An 18,433-nucleotide genomic window follows, 5' to 3' on the forward strand; every position below is an offset into this window, starting at 1 on the left:
GACAATATTAATATTCTACAATTTTTTTTTGTTTTAAACAAGAAAATATACAATTTTCTTTTGTACCCTCCCCACGCAAGGAGTTAGCAAGCAAATAAAAATTATAACATCACAAAGACCATTACATAAATAATCAGCTGATAACTGCTTCCTCTGATTTACTTTAAAGAAGTTGTCCACTAGATTTACAATGATGCCCTATCCTTAGCATCTGATCAGCTGGGATCCGGCACTCCCGCTGATCAGCTGTTATTCATGCCGGTGGCAGCCAGACAGAATTGCCTACTTGTGGAGCTTGGCTATCTACTTGTAGGTGCCAGAGCTTGGTACATCCTATTGAACTGAATAGGAAGCGGATGTGTAGTACCTCACAGCAGCCACTACAAATAGACGGCCAAGCTCCACGAGTAAGTACTGTACTTCCAGCCGGCCGGCAGCCGCCACCGATAACAGCTGATCGGTAGGTTGCTGAGTGCCAGACCCTGGACGATCAGACACTGATGCCCTATCCTTAAGATAAAAGTCAAAGTAGTGGACAGCCAATAATATTAAACCCATCTCCAAAGGTCCCTTGGTCCTCCTGCTAATGTGGCTACAGAATTCAAGTTATTAATGATTGGAGTGGCACCCACATGTGCAAGTGGATCTTTTATTCCCTGCTATGGGAGAGTGTGGAGGCCATAAATCATAAGGGAGAATATTGTTGCATCATGGTTCATAAGGGGAGATTGAGTGGTGCATATATTCATACAGCTCCACTCTTTGTTTTTTATCCCCTTATTTGGATATCAATTTGTTTCAAGCATTGCTATATGGTAATTTTGACAGCTTGCATTACCAGCATAGTTTTATTCCCTGTGGTTTGCACTTTGCCTATTTGCACATAATGCCCTGTCATGTATTGTGGAGTCTATTTTGTTCTCATTTATCATTATAATACTTGACATCTATTAACATATGGACTATAGGATCTGTGTGTTCTACAAACCTGGATTATTGCTGCATGAAAAATTTTCTAGTCATATATATTTCACGTTTTGCCTAGCATATTGGAGGTGAGCATTAGGTCCTTACATGGATCTTGACTGGTGTTTACATGTGGCCAATTAGTTCTGACCTTTTTAATTGTTTTTAACTTTTGTCACTTGTGTTTTTTTTGTGAATAAAATTTATTACTATTTTTCCATGAAATATTGTAGTTTTCATTATAGGGTTGATCGCGTCCTCTATACACACTTCTTTCTTTGTTCTCAGTTTACACATATTGTTAGGTGCATGTATATTTGGACAGAGACAACATTTTTCTAATATTGGTTCTAGACATTACCACAATGAATTTTAAACAAAACAATTCAGATGCAGTTGAAGTTCAGACTTTCAGCTTTCATTTGAGGGTATCCACATTAATATTGGATGAAGAGTTTAGGAGCTTCAGCTTCTTAACATGTGCCACCCTGTTTTTAAAGGGACCAAAAGTAATTGGACAGATTAAATAATTGTAAACAAAATGCTCATTTCTAGTACTTGGTTGAAAACCCTTTGTTGGCAATGACTGCCTGAAGACTTGAACTCATGAACATCACCAGACGCAGTGTTTCATCCTTTTTGATGCTCTCCAGGTCTTCACTGAGGTGGTTTTCAGTTACTGTTTGTTTGTGGGCCTGTCTGAAGTTTAGTCTTTAACAAGTGAAATGCATGCTCAATTGGGTTGAGATCAGGTGACTGACTTGGCCATTCAAGAATATTCCACTTCTTTGCTTTAATAAACTACTGGGTTGCTTTGGCTTTATGTTTTGGGTCATTGTCCATCTGTAGTATGAAACGTCGACCAATCAGTTTGGCTGCATTTGGCTGGATCTGAGCACACAGTATGGCTTTGAATACCTCAGAATTAATTCGGCTGCTTCTGTCCTGTGTCACATCATCAATAAACACTAGTGACCAAGTGCCACTGGCAGCCATGCATGCCCAAGCCATCACACTGCCTCCGTGTTTTACAGATGATGTGGTATGCTTTGGATCATGAGCTGTACCACGCCTTCGCCATACTTTTCTCTTTCCATCATTCTGGTAGAGGTTGATCTTGGTTTCATGTGTCCAAAGAATGTTCTTCCAGAACTGTGCTGGCTTTTAGATTTTTTTTTAGGAAAGTCCAGTCTAGCCTTTCTATTCTTGATGCTTATGAGTGGCTTGCACTGTGCAGTGAACCCTCTGTATTTACTTTCATGCAGTCTTCTCTTTATGGTAGATTTGGATATTGATACGCCTACCTCCTGGAGAGTGTTGTTCACTTGGTTGGCTTTTGTGAAGGGGTTTCTCTTCACCATGGAGATTATTCTGCGATCATCCACCACTGTTGTCTTCCGTGGGCGCCCAGGTCTTTTTGCACTGATGAGTTCACCAGTGCTTTCTTTCTCAGGATGTACCAAACTGTAGATTTTGCCACTCCTAATGTAGCAATTTCTCGGATGGGTTTTTTCTGTTTTTGCAGCTTAAGGATGGCTTCTTTCACCTGCATGGAGAGCTCCTTTGACCACATGTTTCCTTCACAGCAAAACCTTCCAAATGCAAGCACCACACCTCAAATCAACTCCAGGCCTTTTATCTGCTTAATTGAGAATGACATAATGAAGAGATTGCCCACACCTGTCCATGAAATAGCCTTGGAGTCAATTGTCCAATTACTTTTGGTCCCTTTAAAAACAGGGTGGCACATGTTAAGGAGCTGAAACTCCTAAACCCTTCATCCAATTTTAATGTGAATACCCTCAAATGAAAGCTGAAAGTCTGAACTTCAACTGCATCTGAATTGTTTTGTTTAAAATTCATTGTGGTAATGTCTAGAACCAAAATTAGAAAAATGTCTCTGTCCAAATATATATGGACCTAACTATGTGTGTGTGGTCGGCAATCCCCTTTAAAATTTGGTAGTGCCCTCAAGTTTCCTAGTTTATATTCATAAAGGAGGACGGTGTGGCAGTTAGGCTGTGTGCCCACGTTGCATTTTCACCGCAGCGCACAAAAAAAGCGCTAATAAAATGAATCCTCATGCAATCCTATGGGATTCCGCAGTTGCTGTGTCAATGCTGCGGATTTTACCGCTGCGGAATTGCATAACGGTAAAATCCGCAGCATGTTCATTATTTCTGCAGAATTGCGGCGATTCCACCGCCATAGGATTGCATTGAAACGCTCACTTTACGAATGTGGCTATGCTCACCATGCGTAAAGAGAGTGCTTCATGTGCGGATGGTACCCAGGGTCTGGAGGACAGGAGACTCTCCTCCATGCCCTGCGTACCATATTCCTGTAAAAAATAGAATTAAAATAAAAAATAGGAATATACGCACCTTCTGGCAGCCACCGGAGCCTTCCAGCCTCTCAGCTACGCATCTTCCGTTCCCAGGGATGCATTACGCGAATGACCTCTGATGACAGAGCATCATCAGATGTCATTGTCACAAAGCATCCCTGGGAACAGAAGTTGCCGGCAGCGCCAATGAGGGGCGGGACGACTCCGGGGCAGACAGAGGGTAATTTTTTTTTTTTTTTTTTTACTATTAACATTCTATCTTTTACTATTGATGCTGCATAGACATTATATAGTCATTACAAACAGAGTGATCTAATTCAAGTGTTTATTTCTGTTAATGTTAATGATTATGGCTTACAAACAATAAAACCCAAAAGTCATTATCTCAGTAAATTATAATAACAAAAACACCTGCAAAGGCTTTCTAAGCATTTAAAAAGGTCCCTTGGTCTGTTTCAGTAGGCTCCACCATCATGGGGAAAACTGTTGACTTGACAGATGTCCAGAAGGTAGTCAACACACTGCACAAGGAAAGTAAATTTTGCATTTCACTTCGAAATCAAGGTCCCAGAATCTGGAGGAGGAGTGGTGAGGCACACAATCCAAGCTGCGTGAGGTAGAGTGTGAAGTTTTCACAATCAGTGATGGTTTGGGGAGCCATGACATCTGCTTGAGTAGGTCCACTTTGTTTTATCAAGACCAAAGTCAGTGCATCTGTACAACAGGAAATGTTAGAGCACTTCATGCTTCCCTCTGCCAAGAAGCTTTCTGGAGATGGAAATTTCATTTTCCAGTAGGACTTGGCACCTGTCCACACTGACAAAAGTGCCAGTACCTGGTTTAACAACCGTATCACTGTGCTTGACCTTAACCCCATAGAGAATCTTTGGTGTATTGTCAAGAGGAACATGAGAGACAGCAGACCCAACAAAGCAGATGAGCTGAAAAGTGCTATCAAAGCAACCTGGGCTTCCATAACACCTCAGCTGTGCCACAGCCCGATTGCCTCCATGCCACTCTGCATTGATGCAGTAATTCATGCAAAAAGAGCCCCGACAAAGTATTGAGTACATTTACTGAACATACGTTATAATAATAATAATAATAATAATAATAATAATAATAAATTTTATTTTTATAGCGCCGACATATTCCGCAGCACTTTACATTTCAGAGGGGATTTGTACAGACAATAGACATTACAGCATAACAATAATCACATACAGTAGATTATAACAAATACCAAGAGGAAAGAGGGCCCTGCTCGCAAGCTTACAGTCTATGAGGAAAGAGGGAGACACGAAAGGTGGGTGGTAACAGTTACCCTGATTGTATGGACCAGTCATAATGTTAAGTGTGTAACAGTACAGACACAGAGGGCTAATGGAGGCATAAAGCATGTGGGAACATGATGCGGGGAACCTGGTTATGGTAAAACTTTTGGCTCTGCCACACAGGGATAGATTAGGTTAATGCGTTGGGGTGGTAGGCCAGTCTGAATAAATGCGTTTTCAGGACACGCTTAAAATTGTGGGGATTGGTGACTAATCGTATTGACCTGGGAAGTGCATTCCAAAGAATTGGCGCGGCACGTGTAAAGTCTTGGAGACGGGAGTGGGAGGTTCTGACTATTGAGGATGCTAATCTCAGGTCATCAGCAGAACGGAGGGCGCGGGTAGGGTGGTATACTGAAACAAGGGAGGAGATGTAGGGTGGTGCTGAGCCATGGAGGGCTTTGTGAGTGAGGGTAATAAGTTTATACTGAATTCTGGAGTGCATGGGTAGCCAGTGTAATGACTGGCGCAAGGTAGAGGCATCGGTGTAACGATTGGTGAGGAATATGATCCTGGCTGCAGCATTCAAGACAGATTGGAGGGGGGAGAGTTTGGTAAGAGGGAGACCGATTAGAAGAGAGTTACAATAGTCGAGACGAGAATGAATAAGAGAAACAGTAAGAGTTTTTCCAGAGTCAAAGGTAAGAAAAGGTCGAATTCTAGAAATGTTTTTGAGGTGCAGATGACAAGAGCGAGCCAGTGATCGAATGTGGGGGGCAAAGGAAAGCTCGGAATCAAGTATGACCCCAAGACAGCGGGCCTGTTGCTGGGGAGTAATAGTGGAACCACACACAGAAATGGCAATGTCGGGTATAGGTACATTAGTAGAGGGAGGAAACACCAGGAGTTCAGTCTTTGACAGGTTCAGTTTCAGATATAGTGAGGACATGATATTAGACACAGCGTTTAGACAATCGCCGGTGTTTTCTAGAAAGGCTGGCGTGATGTCAGGAGAAGAAGCGTATAATTGGGTGTCATCAGCATAGAGATGGTACTGGAAATCAAATCTACTGATTGTTTGACCAATAGGGGCAGTGTACAAGGAGAAGAGGAGGGGACCTAGAACCGATCCTTGGGGGACCCCAACAGTAAGGGGAAGATGAGAGGAGGAGGAACTGGCAAAAGATACAGTAAAGGAGCGGTCGGAGAGATAGGAGGAGAACCAGGAGAGAACGGTATCTTTGAGGCCAATGGAACGGTGCATAGTGAGGAGGAGCTGATGATCCACAGTGTCGAATGCTGCAGAGAGATCCAAGAGAATTAGCATGGAGTAGTGACCATTTGATTTAGCTGTTAGCAGATCATTAGAGACTTTAGTGAGGGCAGTTTCAGTAGAGTGTAAAGAGCGGAAACCGGATTGGAGAGGGTCGAGAAGAGAGTTTTCTGAGAGATAGCGGATAAGACGGGAGTGGACCAGGCGTTCCAGGAGTTTAGAGATGAAGGGAAGATTAGAGACAGGTCTATAGTTAGCGGCACAGTTTTGGTCGAGGGATGGCTTTTTAAGTAGTGGATGTATGATGGCATGCTTAAATGAGAAGGGAAAAATACCAGAAGAGAGAGAGAGGTTAAATATTTTAGTTAGGTGAGGGGTGACAGCAGGGGAAAGGGACTGAAGGAGCTGTGACGGAAATGGGTCACTGGTGCAAGTAGTTGGGCGAGAAGATGCAAGGAGCCTGCTTACTTCTTCTTCTGTGACTGGTTCAAAATCAGAGAGTGAGTTCGATGCAGTGGGGGAGGGAGGACAGTGCATGGTATGAGGTGATTGGGAGATAATTTCCTGTCAGATCTGGTCAATTTTTTCTTTGAAGTAATTGGCCAGATCGTCAGCTCGGAGCTCCGTGGTTGGGGCCTGTACTCTTGGATTGAGTAGAGAATGAAAAGTGTCAAAGAGACGTTTCGGGTTATTGGACAGTGAGGTGATGAGGGTGTTGAAATAGGTTTGTTTGGAGAGGTGAAGGGCAGTGTTGTATGTTCTAAGCATAAACTTAAAATGGATGAAATCTTCGGGTAGATTGGATTTTCTCCACAGACGTTCGGCGCACCTGGAGCACCGCTGCAGGAAACGTGTTTGCACCGTGTGCCAGGGTTGTCGCCGTCTGCGTTGTGGTGTTCTATTTATAGGGGGTGCAAATTCATCCAGGGCACTTTGAAGTGTTTCATTGTAATGCTTCAATGCAGAATCAGGACAGGAGAGGGAGGAGATAGGGGCCAATGAAGACTGCAAGTTCTTCATAAGTTTCTGGGTGTTAATGGCCTGTATGTTTCTATAAGTATGGACAGTGGGGGTGACCTGAGCAGCATGGCAGTTCTTGATAGAGAATGAAAGAAGATTGTGGTCAGAGAGCGGGAGAGGGGAGTTTGCAAAATCATCCACTGCACAAAGCCGAGAGTAGACCAAGTCGAGGGAGTTTCCGTCTTCATGCGTTGGAGAATTAGTAAGCTGCGAAAGGCCAAACGAGGAGGTTAGAGATAAAAGGTGAGTAGCAGATGGTGAGAGGGGAAGAGCAATGGGGATGTTGAAATCACCCATGATGAGGGTAGGGGTGTCACAGGAGAGAAAATGTGGAAGCCAAGTGGCAAAATGATCCAGGAACTGATGGGAGGGGCCGGGAGGACGATACACCACCGCCACTCGCATGGAGAAGGGGGTGTAGAGTCTGACGGCATGGACCTCAAAAGAAGGGAAGACAAGTGAGGGTACTTGAGGGATAACCTGAAAGGTACATTTTGGTGATAGGAGCAGACCAACGCCTCCACCAGCTCTATTGTCTGATCTTGGGGTATGAGAGAAGTGAAGCCCCCCGTATGAAAGAGCAGCAGCAGCGGTAGTGTCTGACTGCTGGATCCAGGTTTCAGTAAGAGCCAGGAGGTTAAGAGAATTAGAAAGGAAAAAGTCATGAATGAAGGATAGTTTGTTACACACTGAGCGAGAATTCCAAAGTGCACAATTAAGAGAGACAGATGGCATGCAGGGAATATTAATAAGATTAGAGGGGTTTCTGAGTGTAGCAGTCGGGAGGTTTAACTTTCTATAACATGGGGGACCAGGGTTGGGAGCAATGTCTCCTGCAACTAGGAGAAGGAGGATAGAAAGAGTGAGCAGATGGTTAAGTGATTTGTGAGAGCGTCTCTGATGTTGAATGGTGGGACTGACTGGATCTGTGCAGTTTAACAACGTGAAAAGAGCATGAGTGCTATACATAGGAGAGGAAAGAAGCGAGGGGCCAATGTGGATGGAGTGTAGAGAGTTAATGCCAGGGCGGTGGATGTGTGTGAATGCAGCGGCCAGGATTAAAATTACACAAATGCATATGGTATATATTTGTTGTACTCCAAATGTACAGTGAGTAGAAGTATATAAATGTCTTACCTGTCTCCTGCCCTGTCTAACTGCCATGTTATAACTGCCAGTACTTTGATAAACTGTACTTGGATAAAGTGTGCATAATTGCCCCCTGCATTCAATAGGCCAACATTTTGGATTTTAAAATAAATTTTTCAAGATGGTGTTATAAAGTATTCTAACTTACTAAGATGACGACTTTTGGGTTTTTATTGGCTGTAAGCCATAATCATCAACATTAACAGAAATAAACACTTGAAATAGATCACTCTGTTTATAATGACTCTAAACAATATGAGTTTCACTTTTTGTATTGAAGAACTGGAATAAATTAACTTTTTGATATTAGAATTTTGTGAGAAGCACCTGTGCCCGAATCGAACGGTGCATTTACATTGGCCAATGGTAGTGTTTAATCCCTTGACAAATATGACGTATGTAGCAAGTCATATGCCATTTTCCTTTATCTGATGAGGGCTCATTTGAGGGCTTAAGCAACCACAAAAGAGCTATATTCAGCTGATAGTCATTTAATATCCTGATCAAGCAGGCTGACCACACTATCATGTGCACCAAACGATTGCCATCAATCTGTCATATTTCTCGTGCGATAATCGCATCACACTGCACGGACTGGCCGACACCTCTCCTGACCTAAGCAAGACAGCGTGATGGATTACTATGCAGCTGTCAAGCTCAGGTCAGGAGAGCCGACAGCCAGTGAGTTTTACGATGCGATTCTTGCACGAAAAATACGGCAGTGTGTCTCTGCCCTAACTGGGAGCACGTCCTCTTTACACAAGACGATATCCTGCTGAGAATGATTCTTAGGGATCGCTAACATGCGCATACAACTTGGACGAGTGCTATCCTATGTTTTACTCAGATCAATGTTATTCTATTGGGCAGTGCTGATCAGTGTTTTTCCTCATGCTGCAGCTTGCTGCAAGTTGCTCTGCAAATTGGATGACACGCACTCATTCAAGTCTATGGGTGCGTTCAAAACATTGGACTGGTATTCAAGTGCAGTCCAACATCCGCAGCCTCAGACAATGGAGAAGATGGAGAAATTACATTCATCTGCTCCTCACTTGTGCTATGGTTTCTTCACTCAAGAGAATCCATACACAGTAAGTTGTTACTCTGATCAAACTCGGAGCAAACTATGATTGGAGACTCATTAGCATAACTGAGCGGATTCTCTCACATGAGAAAAACCAAAGCTCACGTGAGAGCCCTCAGGGTATGTGCACACGCTGCGGATTCTGCTGCGGATCCGCAGCAGAACTAGCTGTGTTGTACAATACCATTATATCCTATGGAAAATGGAAACCGCAGTGCAGAATTTTCCGCGCGTTTTTTGCTGCGGTTTCCAATCCGCAGAAAGAATTGACATGTCATTCTTTTCTGCGGATTCCACAGCGGTTTGCCATCTCCTTCATTGTAGAGATGATAAACCGCAGGGCAAAACCGCAGGTCTTTTGACCTGCGGATTTTGCGGAAAAATCCGCAGACCAATCCGCAGCGTGTGCACATACCCTCAGAGGCTTCCAGGTTTGGGATGAAAGTCTGCAGTCACACTAGGTTACCATAGACTTTTGAATCCCCACACATGCACATTGTCAGGATTCTCTAGTCCCAGATGTGAAACCATGCGGTCACATGACCGCAACTATGTGATTTGCATAGATGCGGTCAAGCGCCAACTAGACATGCTCAGTCTCACTAATTTGATTTGTATTACGTGAGGCCACAGAATGCAACAGAAGTCAGAATGCAGCTGGAAATATGCAAATCACTTATTTGTCGTCACGTGAGAGCCTGTTTGCATCACTGGCACAGGAAAATCATGATAGCGTGAGGTACGCTCTAAGGATGATGAAAGTCTACAGAATTCATCACAATCCTAGACAGCCACTCTATGCAACCTTAAAACCCATTTCATTAAAAAAAAAAAAAAAAAAGCAAGTGTTACTCCTTAAATGATTAATAGCCTTACTGTCTGATCAGTACAGTCATTTTGTCAAGTCAGCAGTCGGTTGATGGCTGGCAACCACAATTCTAGGATCTCATCACCATTGTTTAGGAAATATTGGGGGATGGCAGGTACATGCGATTCAACTATATATGGTGGCGGCTGACCAGACCTTGCAATTGATTGCTGTCCTACACTTAGCGCTGCATTCTTGTACAAATGATAGTTCTGATCCTAATGCCCTATTGTAGTATTCTTTAATTTCTCAGATGACGTGTACATGGCTATGTTAATCACGCATTGTGCCGTCTGACAAGTTATGGTATGTGCACACGATCCGGAGTTGCTGCGTGTTGAACGCTGCATACTTTTGAAGCATCCAACCAACAGAAGCCAGATGTTACAGCATAGTGGATGGGATTTCAAGAAATCCTATGTCCACTATGTGTTCACAGAAACCCACGGCATGTCAAGTACTCTTGCGGAGACGTTAGGCTGGGTCCACATTGCATTAGGGGGGGTGCGTTTAACGCATCCATTACACAGCGGCACTAACACTATGTAACGGATGCGTTAACGCCCCAATAGACGGCAATAATGTAGTGCATTGCTAATGCATGTCATAATCGGCATGCATTATCGATGTGCTGTCATTCTGTGACGGACCCTCAAACGCGTTAGCGTGATCGCATAACGCGATCAGAAAATAGGGTAGCGTTAACGCTATGCGTTGAAAGGACCGCATTAACGCTATGTGAACCTGGCCTTAGTCTTTGCAAGAGAAGGTTCACCAATACAATGTATTGAATGCTGTGAATCTGCATGGTTCAATGAACATAAGCAAATTCACCTGCATTCAAAGAACAGCAGCAAACATGCCCTGCGTCCAAAGCGTTGCTACTTCGGGATTGTGTGCACCCGGCCTTAAGGATTACTATTGTATATTCAGTGGGTACAGAAAGTATTCAGACCCCTTTCATTTTTTCACTCTGTTTCATTGCAGCCATTTGGTAAATTCACAAAAAGTTCATTTTTTTTTCTCAGTGCACACTCCGCACCCCATCTTGACTGAAAAGAAAAAAAAAAAAAAACAGAAATGTAGAAATTTTTGCAAATTTATTAAAAAAAAAAAAAACTGAAATATCACATGGCCATAAGTATTCAGACCCTTTGCTCAGTATTGAGTAGAAGCACCCTTTTGAGCTAGTACAGCCATGAGTCTTCTTGGGAATGATGCAACACATTTTTCATACCGGGATTTGGGGATCCTCTGCCATTCTACCTTGCAGATCCTCTCCAGTTCAGTCAGGTTGGATGGTGAACGTTGGTGGACAGCCATTTTCAGGTCTCTCTAGAGATGCTCAATTGGGTTAAGGTCAGGGCCCTGGCTGGGCCAGTCAAGAATGGTCAGAGCTGTTCTGAAGCCACTCCTTTGTTATTTTAGCTGTGTGCTTAAGGTCATTGTCTTGTTGGAAGGTGAACCTTCGGTCAAGTCTGATTTCCAGAGCACTCTGGAAGAGATTTTCATCCAGGATATCTCTGTACTTGGCCGTATTCATGTTTCCTTCAAACACAACCAGTTGTCCTGTCCCTGCAGCTGAAAAATATCCCCATAGCATGATGCAGCCACCACCATGTTTCACTATTGTGATTGCATTGGGCAGGTGATGAGCAGTGTCTGGTTTTCTCCACACATACCGCTTAGAACTATCACCAAAAAAGTCTTTCTTCGTCTCATCAGAGCAGAAAATCTTATTTCTCATAGTCTGGGAGTCCTTCATGTGTTTTTTTTTTTTTTTTTTAGCAAACTCTATGCGGGCTTTCATATGTCTTGCACTGAGGAGAGGCTTCCATCGGTCTACTCTGCCATAAAGGCCTGACTGGTGGAGAGCTGCAGTGATAGTTGACTTTGTGGAACTTTCTCCCATCTCCCTACTGCATCTGTGTAGCTTAACCACAGTGATTTTGAAGTTCTTCTTTACCTCTCTCACCAAGGCTCTTCTCCCATGTTTTCTCAGTTTGGCTGGACGGCCAGGTCTTGCAAGACTTCTGGTGGTCCCAAACTTCTTCCATTTTAAGGTTTATGGAGGCCACTGTGCTCTTAGGAACCTTGAGTACTGCAGAAATTCTTTTGTAACCTTGGCCAGATGTGTGCCTTGCCACAATTCTGTCTCTGAGCTCCTTGGCCAGTTCCTTTGACCTCATGTTTCTAATTTGGTCTGACATGCACTGTGAGGTCTCAAATAGAAAGCTGTGTGCCTTTTTAAAAATCAAGTCCTATCAGTTTAATTGAAACACAACTGGACTCTAATGAAGGAATCAAATCATCTCAAGGAGGATCACAACGAAATGGACATCATGTGACTTAAATGCGAGTGTCTGAGCAAAGGGTCTGAATATTTATGACCATGTGATATTCCAGTTTTTATTTTTTAAAATTGTCTACATTTCTGTTTTTTTTCAGTCAAGATGGGTTGAAGAGTGTACATTAATGAGTAAAAAAAAAAAATTATGTCTGCAATGAAACAAAGTGAAAAATATAAAGGGGTCTGAATACTTTCCATAGCCACTGTATGGTAGGAGCATTAACGTTCTGAATTTTGGAGAGAGGGCAGAATAATAGAATAATGAGCGATCAACCTCGGCGTGCTGTGTAAATTGTGTAATCTCAAGAAATATTTGCATAATAGCTACTTCATTATCAGTACTCAAAACAAAACTCTCAATCTTTGAAAAAGATGATCTGCAATGTGTTGCTCAGTGCTGAGCTTCCGCTCAAGCATGAATGCAGAGCGGTACGGTATACAAGCTCATCAGAAAGTCTATGTTTATTAACAACTCTCTAATAGAACCGTTTCTGTACCCACCAGACCATAAACTAAAAGTGAGCACTAAGGCCTGGGCTACTGTACAAATTTTTGTAGCCCTACCGATTAATTTAACTGTTTAGCTACAGCTGCAACCAAAGGCAACACATTGAGTTTCATGCAATTGAGTAGGCTGCAGTTGCCACTTAATTAGAATTAGTAGTACTATGCAAAGTAATAGTGAGGCCCAAGGCTGCATTCACACATTGCAGCCAAAGTGTGTTTTTCAGATAGCAAAACAGCAACATTTGTTTTTGCGATTTTCAGAAATTACACACAATGCATTTTTTTTGTGCCCAAAAAAATGCACCAAGGTAACCAAGTAGCTTGAAAGAGTCTAGGGCAGCTAAAAGATGTAAATATGGGACTGTATACATCATGTGACACCTATGTGTTACCAATTTCAGAGGATAACATCTCAATAAAATGGCACAAGGAGCCTACTAGTATCTGCGAAAAAAAAATCTATTTTCCATTGGCCAAAATTTACAACAAGACACAGTATAACCTTTAATAGCTGATCCATATTTAAGATGACAGGGCTGTGCACTTGGTGGCTTTTACTTTATCTACATGGTATCAAATGTTCTCTACACACATTGTATAATTAGTACCAAAACAAAGTCATGAAAAGAAAGCACAATTATAACAATTTCTTTTTCTGCACTCGCTTGACAAGAACTTCTCACTAGTCATGAGCGAATATACTCATTGCTCGGGTGTCCTCCAAGTATTTTGGCGCTCCGCGATTTAGTTTCTGTCGCCGTAGCTGCATGTTTTGCGGCTGCTAGACAGGCTGAAAACATGTGGGGATTGCCTGTTTGTTAGGAATTCCACACGTATTCAGGCTGCGGAGATCACTCGAGCATGCTCAGGAAAACCAGAGCAATGAGTATACTCGCGCATTACTACTTATCACTTATACTAGGGACACAACTCAGCCTTAGGCCTCCTTCCCATGTCCTATAGCAGGGGTGGGGAACCTCAGGCCCCAGGCCTCGATGACCTTTAATCAGGCCCCCGAGCAGATTCTCAGGGACCGCATTCTTGGTCAGGGAGCTGTATTTTGATTGCCACAATCTCATTAATTTCTTCTTGCTCTGTTAGCACACACACACAGTGTTCACTACTGCACATTGAAGGGCATGCAATGAAAGATTAAGTCATGAAACCAGTGCCAGAGTCAGGATGTACTTTGTGGGCGGAGTTTGTATGGCCCCCCGAAGGATGGTATAAAAATCCAAATGGCCCTTGGCAAAAAAAAAAAAAAAAAAAAAAAAAAAAAAAAGATTCCCCACCCCTGTCCTATAGTATCTGTTTCTTCACAGATACGTATCCATTATAACCTATGGTGCTATTCACGTGTTTTTTTTCCCGGCAGCGTATTGGACCTTGTCATCTATAAGTCTATGAGTTTGTAAAAAGCATGTACAACACATGGACGGCATCATTGCACCGTCTGTATTTAACATTGAAAAGTATAGAAACTTTGTCATTTCTTTATCCATGGTGGACAAATACTAATGGAAAACACTCATGCCACCAGTACTGTTTTTTTCACGTATGTGTTTTATACACTACCGTTCAAAAGTTTAGGGTCACTTAAAAATGTCCTTATTTTTGAAAGAAAAGCATAGTTTTTTCCAACGAAGCTAACATTAAAGGATTCAGAAATACACTATACATTGATAATGTGGTAAATGACTATTCTAGCTGCAAATGTCTGGGTTGTAATGCAATATCTTCATAGGTGTAGAGGCCCATTTCCAACAACCATCACTCCAGTGTTCTTATGGTACTTTGTATTTGCCAAATGTGTAAGAAGGCTAATGGATGGTTAGCATACCCTTGAAAACCCTTGTGCCAGTATGTTAGCACAGCTGAAAACAGTTTGGCTGATTAGAGAAGCTATAAACCTAACCTTCCTTTGAGCTAGTTGAGAATCTGGAGCATTACATATGTTGGTTCCATTAAACTCTCAAAATGGCCAGAAAAAAAGAACTTTCATGTGAAACTCGACAGTCTATTCTTATTCTTCTTAGAAATGAAGGCTATTCCATGCGAGAAATTGTGAAGAAACTGAAGATTTATTACAACGGTGTGTACTACTCCCTTCAGAGGAGAGCACACACAGGTTCTAACCAGAGTAGAAAGAGAAGTGGGAGGCCCCCCTGCACAACTGAGCAACAAGACAAGTACATTAGAGTCTGTAGTTTGAGAAGTCGATGCCTCAGAGGTCCTCAACTGGCAGCTTCATTAAAAAGTACACGCAAAAAGGCAGTGTCAACATCTACAGTGAAGAGGTGACTCCGGGATGCAGGCCTTAAGGGCAGAGTGGCAAAGAAAAAGCCATATTTGAGACTGGCTAAAGAAAAAGGAAAATATTAATATGGGCAAAAGAACACAGACATTGGACAGAGGAAGATTGGAAAAAAGCATTATGGACAGACGAATCCAAGTTTGAGGTGTTTGGATCACACAGAAGAACATTTGTGAGACGCAGAACAACTGAAACGATGCCTAAAGAGTGCCTGACGCCATCTGTCAAGCATGGTGGAGGTAATGTGATGGTCTGTGGTTGCTTTGGTGCTGGTAAAGTGGGAGATTTGTACAAGGTAAAAGGGATTTTGAATAAGGAAGGCTATCACTCCATTTTGCAACACCATGCCATACCCTGTGTACAGCGCTTCATTGGAGTCAATTTCATCCTACAACAGGACAATGACCCAAAACACACATCCAAATTATGCAAGAACTATTTAGGGAAGAAGCAGGCAGCTGGTATTCTATCTGTAATGGAGTGGCCAGCGCAGCCACCAGATCTCAACCCCATTGAGCTTTTGTGGGAGCAGCTTCACCGTATGGTACGCATAAAGTGCCCATCAAGCCAAACCAACTCGTGGGAGGAGATTCTGGAAGCATGGGGTGAAATTTCTCCAGATTACCTCAGCAAATTAACTGCTAGAATGTCAAAGGTCTGCAATGCTGTAATTGCTGCAAAGGGAGCATTCTTTGACGAAAGCCAAGTTTGAAAGAGAAATAATTTAAAATAAAAAAAATTTTGAACCTTGTTAAGGTCTGGACTAGATTTTAAATTCATTTGGCAACTCATTTGATTAATAAAAGTAAGAGTTTTCATTGAAAACACAATTGTCTGTGTGACTCCAAATTTTTGAACGGTAGTGTACGTACACACTGATGGACACCGCTACCGGTTTTCACACGTTTTATATAGACATATTAAAGAGGACTAAGGCTATGTGCCCACGTTGCGTTTAAATCCGGACACTGAAAACCGGACTCCTTCCCAGAAATCGCGCGACTTTGCTGCGATTTTTGCATGCGATATTCAAGCACTTTCCAAGTGATTTGAAGCATCGCTTGGAATGTGATTGACAGGCTGGTCACACTCGTCAAACATAGTGTTTGACAAGTGTGACCAGGTTTTTACTATTGAGGCTGCCTATGCGGCCTCAATAGTAAAAGAAAGAATGTAAAAAAATCGGGGTATATTTACCTTCCGACGTCCCGCGCAGTCTCAGCGACGCTCCCAGCGATGCCTTGGTCTCGCGTTGCTATAGCGATCTCACGAGACAAATAGAGTCACGCGAGACTACGTCATCACAGGACCTTGCCGCAAGGCATTACTGAGAACGCTGAGGCCCGGGAAGGCAGCGCGGGACGTCGGAAGGTAAATATACACCGATTGTTTATTCTTTTTTTTTTTTACAGAGGTATGGTACCCAGGGCCTGGAAGACAGTCTCCTCGCCTCCACACCGTGGGTACCAATCGCACATGAGATGCTTAACTTCGCGCATGGTGGCCATAGCCACATACGGGAAGTGATTCTCATGCATTCCTATGGGTGCGGAATCGCGGCAATTCTTTGCGATTCCGCACAAAAGAATGATCATGCTGTGATTTTTTTCCGCGATGTGATTCCGCCGCAGAAAAAAGCGCAGCATTAGCACAGCATGTGCGGAATGCCATAGGAATGCATGGGGTGCGTTCTGTACAAGATTTTTAAACGCTTTTGCGCCGAAAATCGCGGCAAAAATGCTTAAAAATCGCATCGTGGGCACACAGCCTAAGTGTAAGGCCAGACTGCAAGGGCTGCAGCTTTGCCCACCAGCATTGGGCCAATGGCTGCATAATTGTAAGAGAAACTAATTGGCACCTGGCCACTGCAGAATTTCAGCCATCTTAGCCTCTGTTCACATGTGTACTCCATTACAGGTGCAGAAGACAACAATTAACCACAATTATGGATTGGCTACATGAATAAAACCAGCAGTGCTCGTTGACTATAACGGGATGTGTTAGATTTCTGCATTCTACCTCTCAGAATAGCTCAGCATGCAGATATGTCCAGTATAACTTAGGGGAACATGCAACAAAGCCTCCAATGCAATAGTGCGCACAGCCTTAGGTGATTAGAAGAGACCCATGTGCAGGAGGCCAAGGCCACCACCACAATTCCCAAGAGTATTGATTGGCACAGCTTTCCGATGCCCAAGAATGGAGCTGAAAGTTACAAGGAGTTAGGAACGTGACGGCATAAAGGCGGTGTCATCCTCATTATGTGACAAACAGGAGACCTGCGACCTCCAGCCGCCATGCAGTGTGTGGTCACAGCTCTGGGCCACAGACACGGTTCTGTCACATGCTCGTGTGTCTGAGCAGCAAATTACAGCCTTATGGATATATTTTTAGCGCTTCCCACGGGGCGTGAAGTTTGCACCCACACGTGGGCGACAGGAAGGTAAACCAGCAGTATCCCGGAACAATGCCACAGACGCGGCTCACTGCACAACTTCTCCGCATTACCGAGTGCTGTAGGGAGGACTCAAAGCGCCTCAGAAGCCCACAGACACCGAGAAGAACGCGCCGGTACAGACAGCTGCCTACCGCGGAACACTCACCCACCTTCATCTACACAGAAGTGTCGAACATAAGCTTCCGCTTCCGGTCGCCTACTTCATGACGTCACTGCCGGTTTTGTAAAGCATGTGCATTGTTGCTATGGAAACGGGGGGAACGCGGCTTCCCTGCCTGTACTCTCTGACGTCACTCGTAGGAGGAGGCAGTGTAGTGCTGCTTTGTGCTTGTGGGCGGGCGCCAAGTTCCCGCTTCTTGCTGGTTAGATGGACGTAATGGCCTCCAGTGTTTCTTGTGTGGAAAAACCTCAGGGACGTTTATTAACGTTTCTGCCCTTTCATTTTTTAATCTTGCGTTTTTCCAAGAGCCATTAGTTTTTTTTTTTAATAGCCATTTAAAAGTTTGTAATGTTTTGCAGGCTGGATTTTTTTCTTTTACTATAAAATGTACTGAAAAACGGAAAAAAAAATCCAGTTGGATACGAAACGGTGAAAAAAGATTCAAAGTCACCGATTTACAGCGATACCAAACGTATAGAATATTTTTGTTTTTGTCACCATTTTCTTCAGGTGCTTTCACATTGCGTTTTGGCGCCCGTTCAGTGGCTCCGTCGGGGCTCACAGCTGAACCCCACCCCACAAAATGGGATTCGGAGGAATGTGCTGACAGGGCCGTAGACTGTAATGGTGCCGGCAGAGCATCATTTTCAGGCATTTACACCT

The 18,433-nt window shown here is 43.3% G+C and overlaps 1 protein-coding gene across 3 annotated transcripts in view; it reads right to left on the bottom strand.

Annotated features, from left to right (window-relative positions):
* EDC3 (enhancer of mRNA decapping 3) overlaps positions 1 to 17,912 on the bottom strand; it is an 83,413-nt gene extending 65,501 nt beyond the window's left edge. For 2 of the 3 annotated variants that reach the window (XM_073579540.1, XM_073579538.1), the window contains exon 1: positions 17,661 to 17,764. The gene's annotated coding sequence lies outside the window, so the exon portion shown is untranslated. Of the gene's footprint in view, positions 1 to 17,660 lie in introns of all 3 variants that reach the window. The other variant, XM_073579539.1, reaches the window with a different exon arrangement.
* Between the last annotated feature and the right edge of the window lie 521 nt (positions 17,913 to 18,433).

The sequence above is a fragment of the Dendrobates tinctorius genome, unplaced genomic scaffold, assembly GCF_039654945.1.
Source record: "Dendrobates tinctorius isolate UK_male_01 unplaced genomic scaffold, ASM3965494v1 ptg000062l, whole genome shotgun sequence".
Taxonomy (NCBI): Eukaryota; Metazoa; Chordata; class Amphibia; order Anura; family Dendrobatidae; genus Dendrobates; species Dendrobates tinctorius.